The 12,780-nt window shown below is 49.5% G+C and overlaps 1 pseudogene; it reads left to right on the top strand.

Annotated features, from left to right (window-relative positions):
• Positions 1-9,695, top strand: part of LOC119974831 — a 70,094-nt pseudogene extending 60,399 nt beyond the window's left edge.
• The last annotated feature ends 3,085 nt before the right edge of the window (positions 9,696-12,780 follow it).

Below are 12,780 nucleotides of genomic sequence, written 5' to 3'. Positions count from 1 at the left end.
TCCTCCCTCCGCCCTGCCCTCCCGACTCCACCATCGCCCTGCCCTCCTCACCAACATTCTCCTCTACCCTCCCAACACCACCGTTCTCCCTCCGCCTTGCCCTGCCGACTCCACCATCCTCCCTCCGCCCTGCCCTGCCGACTCCACCATCCTCCCTCCGCCCTGCCTTTCCGACTCCACCATCCTCCCTCCGCCCTGCCCTTCCGACTCCACCATCCTCCCTCTGCCCTGCCCTTCCGACTCCACCATTCTCCCTCCGCCCTGCCCTCCCGACTCCACCATCTGCCCTGCCCTCCCCACTCCACCATCCTCCCTCCGCCTTGCACTCCCGACTCCACCATCTGCCCTGCCCTCCCCACTCCACCATCCTCCCTCCGCTCTGCCCTCCCGACACCACCATCCTCCCTCCAGGTTCTGTACGAAGTGTGCGGGAAGGACATCACAGCCAAGATCATGCTGCCCACCGTTCTGCGAATGGGGAGTGACCCGGTGGCGAATGTGCGCTTCAACGTCGCCAAGACGCTGCAGAAGATTGGGCCCATCCTGGATTACAAGCAAGTGGACCGCTCCTGACCGCGCCTGGACAGATAGCCCGCCCCCGCCCCCCTCACCATCCCTTTAAGGCGGCAATGTGTTTTTGCTTTGGCCGTGGTTTGAAAACTGGGAAGAATTCTCCTCGGTAACACCGCCTCCATTATCGCTCTGGCACGGTGACTGTGTCAGCAATTGCGCATATTCTTTCATAGTCACAGGATCTTTGAACGGTTAACAGCATTCAGCCCTCTGAAGGAGCGACTCACCCATGGCAATTTACCCTTCCAGCCTCACAAATGTTTTCCTTTTAGGACAGTGATCCAGTTCCCTTCTTGAAAGGCCCAATTGGACCTTCCTCCACCGCACTATGAGACAGCGCATGCCGGGTCCTAATATGAATTTGATTTGTCCACATGTCTACGCACTGGAACCAAATCCACGTGCCCCGGCACGTGATTAGGTGCATTTTCTCTCCAGTTGTGCCTCCTAAGAGATCTCACTTCAGTTCACTGAAGGTACAAATCGCCGCACTGCATCAAGTGAAGTCAGTGGTCAAAACAAATAATTTTCAGGACCAGCCACTGATCTCCTTTAACCAGCTGCTCAAATCGTGCAAGAATTTTTTTTTTGCCAAAGGTTGTGGCGTGCATCATGCAGACACAGGTAAACTTCTCCTTTTTTGTTAAAAAAACAAGCCTTTTGAAACCCAGGTTTTTAAGCAGTTGGTGAAAGGATTGTTGACAACCAATGATAAGATTGCTTCCAATAACAGGAATAGAGAAAAGAGAATTTTGGGGGTTTTTGGCAGTCAGGAATATTCAGCTCCTTCCTCCCTTCTGTTGAGTGATTCCCTGTGCCTCCCCACAACCCTATAACTTGTAAAACTACAAACATGTTCAAAATACATGAAATTGATAAGTAAAAATATTTTTTTAAAATCCAAACATTACAGATGGGTGGCAGAATGGTTAGCACTATTGCCTCACAGCACTTGGGTCCTGGATTCAATTCTGCCCTCGGGTGACAGTGTGGAGTTTGCATGTGCTCACCGTATCTGTGTAGGTATCTCCTGGGTGCTCCGGTTTCCTCCCACAGTCCAAAGACGTGCAGGTTAGGTCTATTAGCAATGCTAAAATTGCCCCCTGGTGTCCAGGGATGTGCTGGTTAGGTGGGGTTATGGGGATAGGACCAGGGAGTGGGCCGAGGTCCTGTGCTCTTTCAAGCGGTGGTGCAGGCTCGATGGGCAGAATGACCTTCTTCTGTACTGTAAGGGTTCTATAGTACGTAACCCACCTTCCTGTCTCTCAGGAAAGTGTATTTTCATTGAGCGCACTGTTTTATTTCAGAGATGTTTTGGGAGTGATAAATGAGGGATAGCTGCAAAGGCGAGACCGTGGCGTAGTAGTATTGTCAGTGGGCTAGCAGGCTCAGGTTAATGTCCTGGGAACAAGGGTACAGATCGCAGTACAGTGCACGGGAATAGCAGGATTGAGCGATTGGTCATGTGGCTGGAAAATTGCTGTGGGAGGAAGGGAATTCGGATGTCGGAGGCATTGGGACTGGGTCTAGGGCAGGTGGAACCTGTGCGAGGTGAATGGGTTACACCTCAGCAGGACCGGCACGAGTATCACCGCAGGGGATGTAGGGGAGGGCAGGCAGGCGGGAACCTGAGAGGGAGCTCGAATTGATGAAAAGCAAAGCTGGCAATAGGAAGTAGGATGCGATATTAGATGGCAAATGAAGTGAAGGAAAACATCAAATATGGATCTGGATTCTCTGTTCTGGAGCCTAAGTGCTCCCGCCAATGGAGAATTGTTACTGGTTTATGCTGGAGCTAGTAGCGGGGCGAGGTATGTGAGTCGGTCTCATTTACCAAGCTAATTTATGAATGTGGGAGAGCTTGCCAGATTCCATCGGAATCCTGGTACCGGACTATAACTTTGAACGGGAAGCCCAATACTGAGGTCCCACGGACCTTCCTCGTCTCCCAGAGCCCTTCTCTCCAACATCCCCCACCCTGCTGCCAACTAGAGGCATCCTTGCCCCACAACCATGGGAATAACACGTCACCCCCTCCACATCACGCAGGCATGAGACCTACTTAACCACCCCGCCAGGACAATCCCAGACCCCCCCCCATCAGAGACCCCCATCAGCCATCGCTTCCAGAAAGCTGCATTTTCACTCACCCTTCCCTTACATCTGCTGCCTCAGACAAAAGTGTTTAAATCAAAAGCTGTTACAAGTGTCAGAGGCTTCCTCAAAGGCCAGGTACACTTTAAAGGGCTTCATATCCCTTGACAGCATTTGAAATGCAAATCTTCGATTCAATTTCACAAAGCAATACATTTATTAGCCAGTGATTGACAGTTTTGTTGGTCCAGACACAGCTGCTTAGGGGGTTTGTTTATTTATTGTTCCCTTCATGCTTGAATGCATCACAATTACCCTGCTATAATGCCAACCACAATGTTTATAAACACTTGCTGTGATTGACAGCTCCTTGCACCTCCTGAGCACTAATGCTTGGCTGCCGGGCCTGAGGTTGGTGAGTTGAGCAGGGCCCTGTACCTCCCACAGGCGACCACTGCAATACGTCCCCAGCCGGTCCCCTATCTTCCACCGTTCACCAATCTCAGCTGGCCCCAATCTTTACTGCCTCCGCACCCTCGCTCACTCAAGGCAGCATGGTTTTGTGCAAGGGAGGTCATGTCTTACAAACCTAATAGAATTCTTTGAGGAAGTGACAAAGTTAATTGATGAGGGAAGGGCTGTAGGTATCATATACATGGACTTTAGTAAGGCGTTTGATAAGGTTTCCCATGGCAGGTTGATGGAAAAAGTGAAGTCGTATGGGGTTCAGGGTGTACTAGCTAGATGGATAAAGAACTGGCTGGGCAACAGGAGACAGAGAATAGTGGTGGAAGGGAGTATCTCAAAATGGAGAAGGGTGACTAGTGGTGTTCCACAGGGATCCATGCTCGGACCACTGATGTTTGTGATCTACATAAATGACCTGGAGGAAGGTATAGGTGGTCTGATTAGCAAGTTTGCAGATGATACTAAGATTGGTGGAGTTGCAGATAGCGAGGAGGACTCAGAGAATACAACAAAATATAGATAGATTGGAGAATTGGGCAGAGAAATGGCAGATGGAGTTCAATCCAGGCAAATGCGAGGTGATGCATTTTGGAAGATCAAATTCAAGAGCGGACTATATGGTCAATGGAAGGGTCTTGGGGAAAATTGATGTGCAGAGAGATCTGGGAGTTCAGGTCCATTGTACCCTGAAGGTGGCAACGCAGGTTGATAGAGTGGTCAAGAAGGCATACAACATGCTTGTTTTCATCGGACGGGGTATTGAGTACAAGAGTTGGCAGGTCATGTTACAGTTGTATAGGACTTTGGAAAGGCCACATTTGGAATACTGCGTGCAGTTCTGGTCGCCACATTACCAGAAGGTTGTGGATGCCTTGGAGAGGGTGCAGAGGAGGTTCACCAGGGTGTTGCCTGGTATGGAGGGTGCTAGCTATGAAGAAATGTTGAGTAGATTAGGATTGTTTTCGTTGGAAAGACGGAGGTTGAGGGGGGACCTGATTGAGGTCTACAAAATTATGAGAGGTATGGACAGGGTGGATAGCAACAAGCTTTTCCCAAGAGTGGGGGTGTCAGTTACAAGGGGTCACGATTTCAAGGTGAGAGGGGGAAAGTTTAAGGGAGATGTGCGTGGAAAGTTTTTTACGCAGAGGGTGGTGGGTGCCTGGAACGCTTTACCAGCGGAGGTGGTAGAGGCGGGCACGATAGCACCATTTAAGATGCATCTAGACAGGTATATGAATGGGCGGGAACAGAGGGAAGTAGACCTTGGAAAATAGGAGACAGGTTTAGATAAAGGAGCTGGATCGCGCAGGCTGGGAGGGCCGAAGGGCCTGTTTCTGTGCTGTAATTTTCTTTGTTCTTTGTTCACTCCATCTCCTATTCACCCGCCACAGAGCTTCCTCAACTCTGCCCCCATAGGATACGGAGAAAGGTCACGATCATTCCAACTGGGTTAAACCCAAAATGTTTAACAGTGTCAACACCACCCCACCATCCCCACTTCCCCACATACACAGAGTGTAGAAGGGTAATTTAGACCCAAAGGTTCTCTCTTGTTCCTAATATAGGTATAAAATGCTTTGGGATTCTCCTTAATCCTGTCTGCCAAGGCTATTTTGTGACCCCTTTTTGCCCTCCAAACTCCCTGCTTTGAGCTGTTTTCTATTTTCCCTGTATTCTTCAAGTGTTTCATCTATTTTTATTTGCTTAGATCTCTTGTGTGCATCATTTTTCTTTTTGGCTCAGCTCACAATTTCCCTGGTAATCCGTGGTTCCTGAATCCTGCCCTTCCTGTCTTTCCTTTTCATTGGCACATGCCTGTCCTGCACTCCCATCAACTGCTCCTTGAAAGACTCCCACATGCCAAATGTGGATTTACTCTCAAACAGCCTCTCCCAAACAACAGCCTCCAAATCCTGCCTAATCTGGTCGTAGTTAGCCTTCCCCCAATTTAGCACCTTAACCCGAGGACAACACTCGCCCTTTTCCATGAGTATCCAAAAGCTTCTAGAATTGTGGTCACTGTTCGCCACATGTTCCCCCATTGCAACTTTGATGACCTGGCTGGGCTTGTTCTCTAGTACTAGGTCCAGTATAGCCTCCTCTCTAGTCAGACTATCCACATATTGTTCCAAAAACCTTCCTGGATAAACTTAATAAATTCCTCACCATCCGGATCACTCGTCCAAAGGGACTTCCAGTCAATATGAGGAAAATTAAAATCTCCCACTACAACAACCCTATTATTTCTATATCTATCCAGAATCTGCTTACATATCTGTTCTTACTTCCCGTGAGCTGTTGGGAGGCCTGTAGTACACCCCCATCATAGTGTCTTCCCCCTTCCTGTTTCTGAGGTATACCCACAGTGCCTTGTTACTTGATTTTTCCATGGCATCCTCCCTCTGTATAGCTGTAATATGTTCTCTCACCAGTATTGCAACTCCCCCACCTCTTTTACCTTCCCCTCTGTCTCGCCTAAAACACCTATATCTAAGAATATTTAGCTGCTAGTCCTGTCCTTTTTTAACCAAGTCTCCGTTACAGCAACCACATCCAAGTTCCGCGCATGAATCAAGGCTCTAAGTTCATCTGTCGTGCCTGTTGTACTCCGTGCATTGATGCAGATGCACTCCAGGCCCACTTAGTTTGACTTGCTCCAGCCTGCCCTTTCTCTTAGCCAGCCTGGCCGTGGTACCATGCTCATTCCAAGTCTCTACATTTGCTGGCTTACTGTTCTGATTCCCACCCCCTGCCACATTAGTTTAAACCATACTCGCAAACCTCCCAGCCAAGATATTGGTGCCCCTCCAGTTCAGGTGTAACCCGTCCTTCTTGTACAAGCCTCACATTCCCTGGAAGACATCCCAATGATCTAAAAAACTGAAGACCTCCCTTCTGCACCAGTTCTTTAGCCATATGTTCAGCTGCACGATGCCTTTGCTCTGGCCACTGCTGCTGCTGTCCCCGATGGACCTTCCCTTTCATCAGTTTCCAAAACGGCATACTTGTTAGATAGAGGGACAGCCATAGGGATAGATGTAGTCCTCAGGGACACCTGATGTGTCCCTGTCCCTAGCCTCTCCAGCACGTGGCACAGGGAATAATCCTGAGATTACTACCCTAGAGGTCCTGCTCCTTAATCTTCTACCTAACTCCCTAAATTGCCGTTGCATGACCTCGCTACTCTTTCTACCTATGTCATTGGCGTCAATGAGGACACTGACCTCTGTCTGATTTCCCTCCCATTTTAGGATGCTTTGTACCCGCTCAGAGACATCCTGGACCCTGGCAGCTGGGAGGCAAACTACCATCCTGGAGTACCTTTCACGCCACAGAAGCGCCTATCTGTGCCCTTGACAATTGAATCCCCTACCACTATTGCTTTTCTATGCTTTGTACACCCTGTCTGTGCAGAAGAACTAGCAGTGGTGCCTTCGCTCTGGCCACTGCTGCTGCTGCTGTCCCCTGATGGACCTTCCCTCTCACCAGTTTCCAAAACGGCATACTTGTTAGATAGAGGGACAGCCATAGGGACAGATGTAGTCCTCAGGGACACCTGAAGTGTCCATGATGCCCCTCATCGTGCAGGAGTAGTACACAACCCCACCAATTGACATCTCTCTCCCTCTGTTGGTTGTTCGATTAAAAACTAAATCCCAGTTCGGCCCTCAATAAAAATTTACTGCTGATGCTTTCACAAATAGGCCCCCAAAAATTAATCTGTCTCCTGGTTAGTACTGGTTTGTATAAAATATTAAATCTAGCCTGCTACCCTCTTGTTAGTGAGAAGAAAGAAAAAAACCAAAAAAACTCTTACCTTACAAAATGTAGCTCAGAATCTATTTCAGTGAGCCTTCCCAAACTGCACTCCGGATTTCTCCTGCTCAACTGCGCTCCCCATATGATGAACTTACCTGCTACTCACTAATCAGCGCTCTCACTTGTAGTCACCTGCAGCAGGGCAAGGCCACTCACTGGAAATTTGAGAGTCGACAAATCAAGGGATAAAAAGCACCTACTCGCACCCAGCCTCAAATTCCCACCGAACTTCAAATTTCCAGTTCCCAAACTCGCTGTTCGATGTGTCTACTCTGGATGTGTCATTGGAAGTGAGCTTCAGATCCCCTTCTTAAATAGGACTGAGATGACTCACACTCTGGTAACTTTAGAACAAAACAATTGCTAAGGGAATGCTGCATTGTCAGAGGGGCAATACTGAGGGAGTGCTTTACTGTTGGAGTGTCAATACTGAGGTAGTGCTGCACTCTCAGATGTACCGTCTTTTGGATGAAACATTAAACCGAATCCTACATTCAATATTTGGAAGAAGAGCAGGAGGTAGATCTTCCCCTGCCTTTTGACCAATATTTATATTGCAACCAGTATCCCCTAAAACAACAGATTGACCTGTGTCATTTTACATTGCTGTTTGTGGGATCTCACTGTGCGCAAATTGGCTATAGCATTTCCGACAAAAATAATCTTTATTAGAATCGCAAGTCAGCTTGCATTAACACTGCAATAACGTTACTGTGAAAATCCCCTAGTTGCCACACTACGACACCTGTTTGGGTTCAGAGGGAGAATTCAGGAAGTCCAATTCACCTAACAAACACGTCTTTCGAGACTTGTGGGAGGAAACTGGAGCACCCAGAGGAAATCCGCACAGAACTGGGGAGAACGTGCACATGCAGACTCTGCACAGACAGTGACTCAAGCGGGAATATATCCCGGGTCCCTGGTGCTGTGAAACAGCAGTGCTAACGACTGTACTACCGTGCCATTCATTGGTTGTGAAATGCTTTGCGATGTCTTGAGGTCGCGACAGGCACTTGAGAAATGCAATCTCACATTTAATGATAACAAAATACTATAGACGCCAAATATCTGAAATAAAAACTGAAAGTGCTGGTAAAACTCAGCATGTCCAGCATTGTCCGTGAAGAGAGAAACAGAGTTGACGTTTTGAGTGCGAGAGAACTCTTCTTCAGCACCCTGCTGGCATTTCATGAGTTTGACTTCACAGCTCTGAGCAATCCATATGTGTGAGGAAGCAATTCAGTTCAGGAGCATGCAGGTTGTGACAGAGAGAAATGTCTGTGACTGTTCATTGTTTTCCTGTTTTTTCAACAGAATTAATTGTTTCCTCCCTCTCTTGTTTTCCTTCAGCCCCTTACATGCCGAGGTGAAGCCTGTGCTTGACCGACTCAGCCGAGATCAAGACATAGACGTCAAATACTTTGCCCAGGAAGCTTTGGTTGGTGAGTGGTGAGCGTAGAACATTTTGACGATAGGTCAGGTGCGGGAAATGGTGGAAGGCGTGGACTGATAGAAGAGGTGGAATCAATGGTGGTCCCAGGAGGAAGGAGTATTGAGGGGTATTTGGTAGTGGTCCCGGAAGAGAGGGGTATTGGGGATGAATCACAGGTAGTCCCCGAAGGGATGGGTATTGCGGGGGAATTGGTGGTGGTCCCAGGAGGGAGGGGTATTTTGGGTGGGGTGGGGGAATCAATGCTGGTCCCGGGAGGGATGGGTATTTCGGGGGAACTGGTGGTGGTCCAAGGAGGGAGGGGTATTGGGGGGGGAATCGGTGAAGGTCCCAGGAGGGAGGGGTATTGGGCGAAGGGGGGGGGGATCAATGCTGGTCCCGGGAGGGATGGGTATTTCGGGGGAACTGGTGGTAGTCCAGGGAAGGAGGGGTATTGGGAGGGAATCGGTGGTGGTCCCAGGAGGTCACCAAAGGCTTCATTGATTCTATATAGTGCACACTGGATGAATGGGCATGGATGTGTCAGAACTGGAAGGTGGGGATGATACTTGAGGGAATAGTGGATGCATGCAGGGAATAGTACAGATACATTTAATAGGGAAGCTGGGTGCACACATGAGAGAGGAAGGAATTCAGGGCTAGGATGATAGAGTTGTACAAGAGGATGTTCGATTGGGGAATGGAGATCAGCATGGGCCAGATGGGCTGAATAGCTTGGGCCTCTGCTTTTATACTTTGTACCTGTGCACCAAGCAGACTTCCTCTGTGGACAATGCCTGATTTTTAATCCATCTTTCTTTCCCAACTCTCCCTCTCTCCAGTGCTGTGCCTGAATTAAGACAGAGCGGAACCAGGCCGAGCATGATGCAAAGGTCTCGACCACAGCACCAAAAGCCACCACATGAACAACAGTGGCTTCTACCCCACGCTGATGCGCTTGTCCGAGAAGCAAGTGAACGGTTCCCCTCGGTTGGAAGCTGAGCTTCAGAAGCAAAATTGTGAAAGGTTTTTCACTTCACTCAAACAGCTGCCTTGTTCTCTGATTTCTTTTTCCCACTCTTGTTCCACTTGTTCTTCGTCTGCCCTCCCTCTGCGTTTCCCTCCCTCCACGTTACTCACACTTTCCCTCCCTCCATGTTTTCCTCCCGTTCCCTCGCTCTCCCTTGTTCTTTACCTGTCCAGTTGTAACGTTGAATTTGAAAGGTTGATTGTCTTTTGTTTACGGTTCACATGGTTGTCACAGAGCGAATTACAGATTGTAGAATAAAGATCGTACAAATATTTTCATCAACCCCGTGCTGACCTATTTGTGCTTCATGACAGCTCAGGAGCAGCCCATTTGATTATCAACAAAAGTAGCTGGCATTTATAGATCCGGTTTAATAAGTAAAAGCACAAAGGTTCGTCTGAGGAGCGATTACAATCTCATATCGAGACACATAAGCAAACATGAGGGATAAGTGACTAACATAGGCATGAGGACGGTAAAGACTTGGGGAGGGTTCTATGGGCTGGAGAAGGTTACAGAGATGGGGAGGGTTGTATGGGCTGGTGGAGGTTACAGAGATAGGGAGGGCTGTATGGGCTGGAGGAGGTTACAGAGATAGGGAGGGTTGTATGGGCTGGAGGAGGTTACAGAGATAGGGAGGGCTGTATGGGCTGGAGGAGGTTACAGAGATAGGGAGGGTTGTATGGGCTGGAGGAGGTTACAGAGATAGGGAGGGTTGTATGGGCTGGAGGAGGTTACAGAGATAGGGAGGGTTGTATGGGCTGGAGGAGGTTACAGAGATAGGGAGGGATGTAGGGGCTGGAGGAGGTTACAGAGATAGGGAGGGTTGTAGGGGCTGGGGGAGGTTACAGAGATAGGGAGGGCTGTAGGGGCTGGAGGAGGTTACAGAGATAGGGAGGGTTGTAGGGGCTGGTGGAGGTTACAGAGATAGGGAGGGTTGTATGGGCTGGAGGAGGTTACAGAGATAGGGAGGGTTGTATGGGCTGGAGGAGGTTACAGAGATAGGGAGGGATGTAGGGGCTGGAGGAGGTTACAGAGATAGGGAGGGTTGTATGGGCTGGATAAGGTTACAGAGATAGGGAGGGTTGTAGTGGTTGAAGGAAGTTACAGAGATAGGGAGGGGTGTTGGGCCTGGAAAAGATTACAGAGAATAGGGATGGCTGGAGGATGTTACAGAGATAGGGAGGGTTGTAGGGGCTGGGGGAGGTTACAGAGATAGGGAGGGCTGTAGGGGCTGGAGGAGGTTACAGAGATAGGGAGGGTTGTAGGGGCTGGTGGAGGTTACAGAGATAGGGAGGGTTGTAGGGGCTGGAGGAGGTTACAGAGATAGGGAGGGTTGTATGGGCTGGAGGAGGTTACAGAGATAGGGAGGGATGTAGGGGCTGGAGGAGGTTACAGAGATAGGGAGGGTTGTAGGGGCTGGGGGAGGTTACAGAGATAGGGAGGGCTGTAGGGGCTGGAGGAGGTTACAGAGATAGGGAGGGTTGTAGGGGCTGGTGGAGGTTACAGAGATAGGGAGGGCTGTAGGGGCTGGAGGAGGTTACAGAGATAGGGAGGGTTGTAGGGGCTGGTGGAGGTTACAGAGATAGGGAGGGTTGTATGGGCTGGAGGAGGTTACAGAGATAGGGAGGGTTGTATGGGCTGGAGGAGGTTACAGAGATAGGGAGGGATGTAGGGGCTGGAGGAGGTTACAGAGATAGGGAGGGTTGTATGGGCTGGATAAGGTTACAGAGATAGGGAGGGTTGTAGTGGTTGAAGGAAGTTACAGAGATAGGGAGGGGTGTTGGGCCTGGAAAAGATTACAGAGAATAGGGATGGCTGGAGGATGTTACAGAGATAGGGAGGGTTGTAGGGGCTGGGGGAGGTTACAGAGATAGGGAGGGCTGTAGGGGCTGGAGGAGGTTACAGAGATAGGGAGGGTTGTAGGGGCTGGAGGAGGTTACAGAGATAGGGAGGGTTGTATGGGCTGGAGGAGGTTACAGAGATAGGGAGGGTTGTATGGGCTGGAGGAGGTTACAGAGATAGGGAGGGATGTAGGGGCTGGAGGAGGTTACAGAGATAGGGAGGGTTGTAGGGGCTGGGGGAGGTTACAGAGATAGGGAGGGCTGTAGGGGCTGGAGGAGGTTACAGAGATAGGGAGGGTTGTAGGGGCTGGTGGAGGTTACAGAGATAGGGAGGGTTGTATGGGCTGGAGGAGGTTACAGAGATAGGGAGGGTTGTATGGGCTGGAGGAGGTTACAGAGATAGGGAGGGATGTAGGGGCTGGAGGAGGTTACAGAGATAGGGAGGGTTGTATGGGCTGGATAAGGTTACAGAGATAGGGAGGGTTGTAGTGGTTGAAGGAAGTTGCAGAGATAGGGAGGGGTGTTGGGCCTGGAAAAGATTACAGAGAATAGGGATGGCTGGAGGATGTTACAGAGATAATGAGAGTTGTGGGGACTGGATGAGGTTACACAGATAGGGAGGATTGTCGGGACGTTAAATCTATTGAGGTGGCAAGGACTAAAACAGAATTTATTCAAGCTTCAAAATTATGAGGGGCATTTTGATAGAGTTGATGAGAAAGTCCCAGCAGCAGGAGGCTTGGTAACCAGAGGGGACATGTATTGAAGAGAAGCGGCCAAAGACCACGGTGCGGGGGGGGATGAAATTTTCTTTTTAAACTGCGAGTTGTTGTGAAATGAGGTGAAGCCCCTGATGTAGTTTAATTCTGTTTTGCAATGCCTGTCAAATAGTTCCAATTTATTGTTTTCCAGTTTAAAAAAACGATATAAGGAATGTTGAAGTCTGAGTTTACTGAGTATTTCAGGCCCTCGATCCCAATCGTTTGGTTTGGTGCCTTTTTAAATTTCGCTGTTCAAGGCCATACTCAGTCCTGGGTGACTAATGGCTGCAAAAAGGTCAGTACTGAGGGAGTGCTGCATTTCCAGTGGGTCAATACAGAGGGAATTCTGCACTGTCGGGGGTCAGTAATGAGGAGTTCTGCACTGTCAGAGCGTCAGTGCTGAGCGAATGCAGTACTGTTGGAGGGTTTGTGCTGGGGGTGCCCTGCACTGTCAAAGCGTCAGTACTGAGAGAATGCAGTACTGTTGGAGGGTTTGTACTGGGGGTGTCCTGCACTGTTCAAGTGTCAGTATGAGGGAATGCTGCACTGTTGGAGGGTTTGTACTGGGGGTGTCCTGCACTGTTCGAGTGTCAGTATGAGGGAGTGCTGCACTGTTGGAGGAGGGTCAATACTGAGGGAGTGCTGCACTGTCAGAGGATCGATATTGAGGCAGTGTTGCACTTAGAGGATCTGTAGTCAGGGAGTGCCGCACTGTCCGAGGGTTAGTACTGAGGGGGTGCTGCAGTGTCAGAGATTCTGTGC

The sequence above is a fragment of the Scyliorhinus canicula genome, chromosome 12 (genome assembly GCF_902713615.1).
Source record: "Scyliorhinus canicula chromosome 12, sScyCan1.1, whole genome shotgun sequence".
Taxonomy (NCBI): Eukaryota; Metazoa; Chordata; class Chondrichthyes; order Carcharhiniformes; family Scyliorhinidae; genus Scyliorhinus; species Scyliorhinus canicula.
This window is presented reverse-complemented; position numbering and strand designations above follow the sequence as displayed.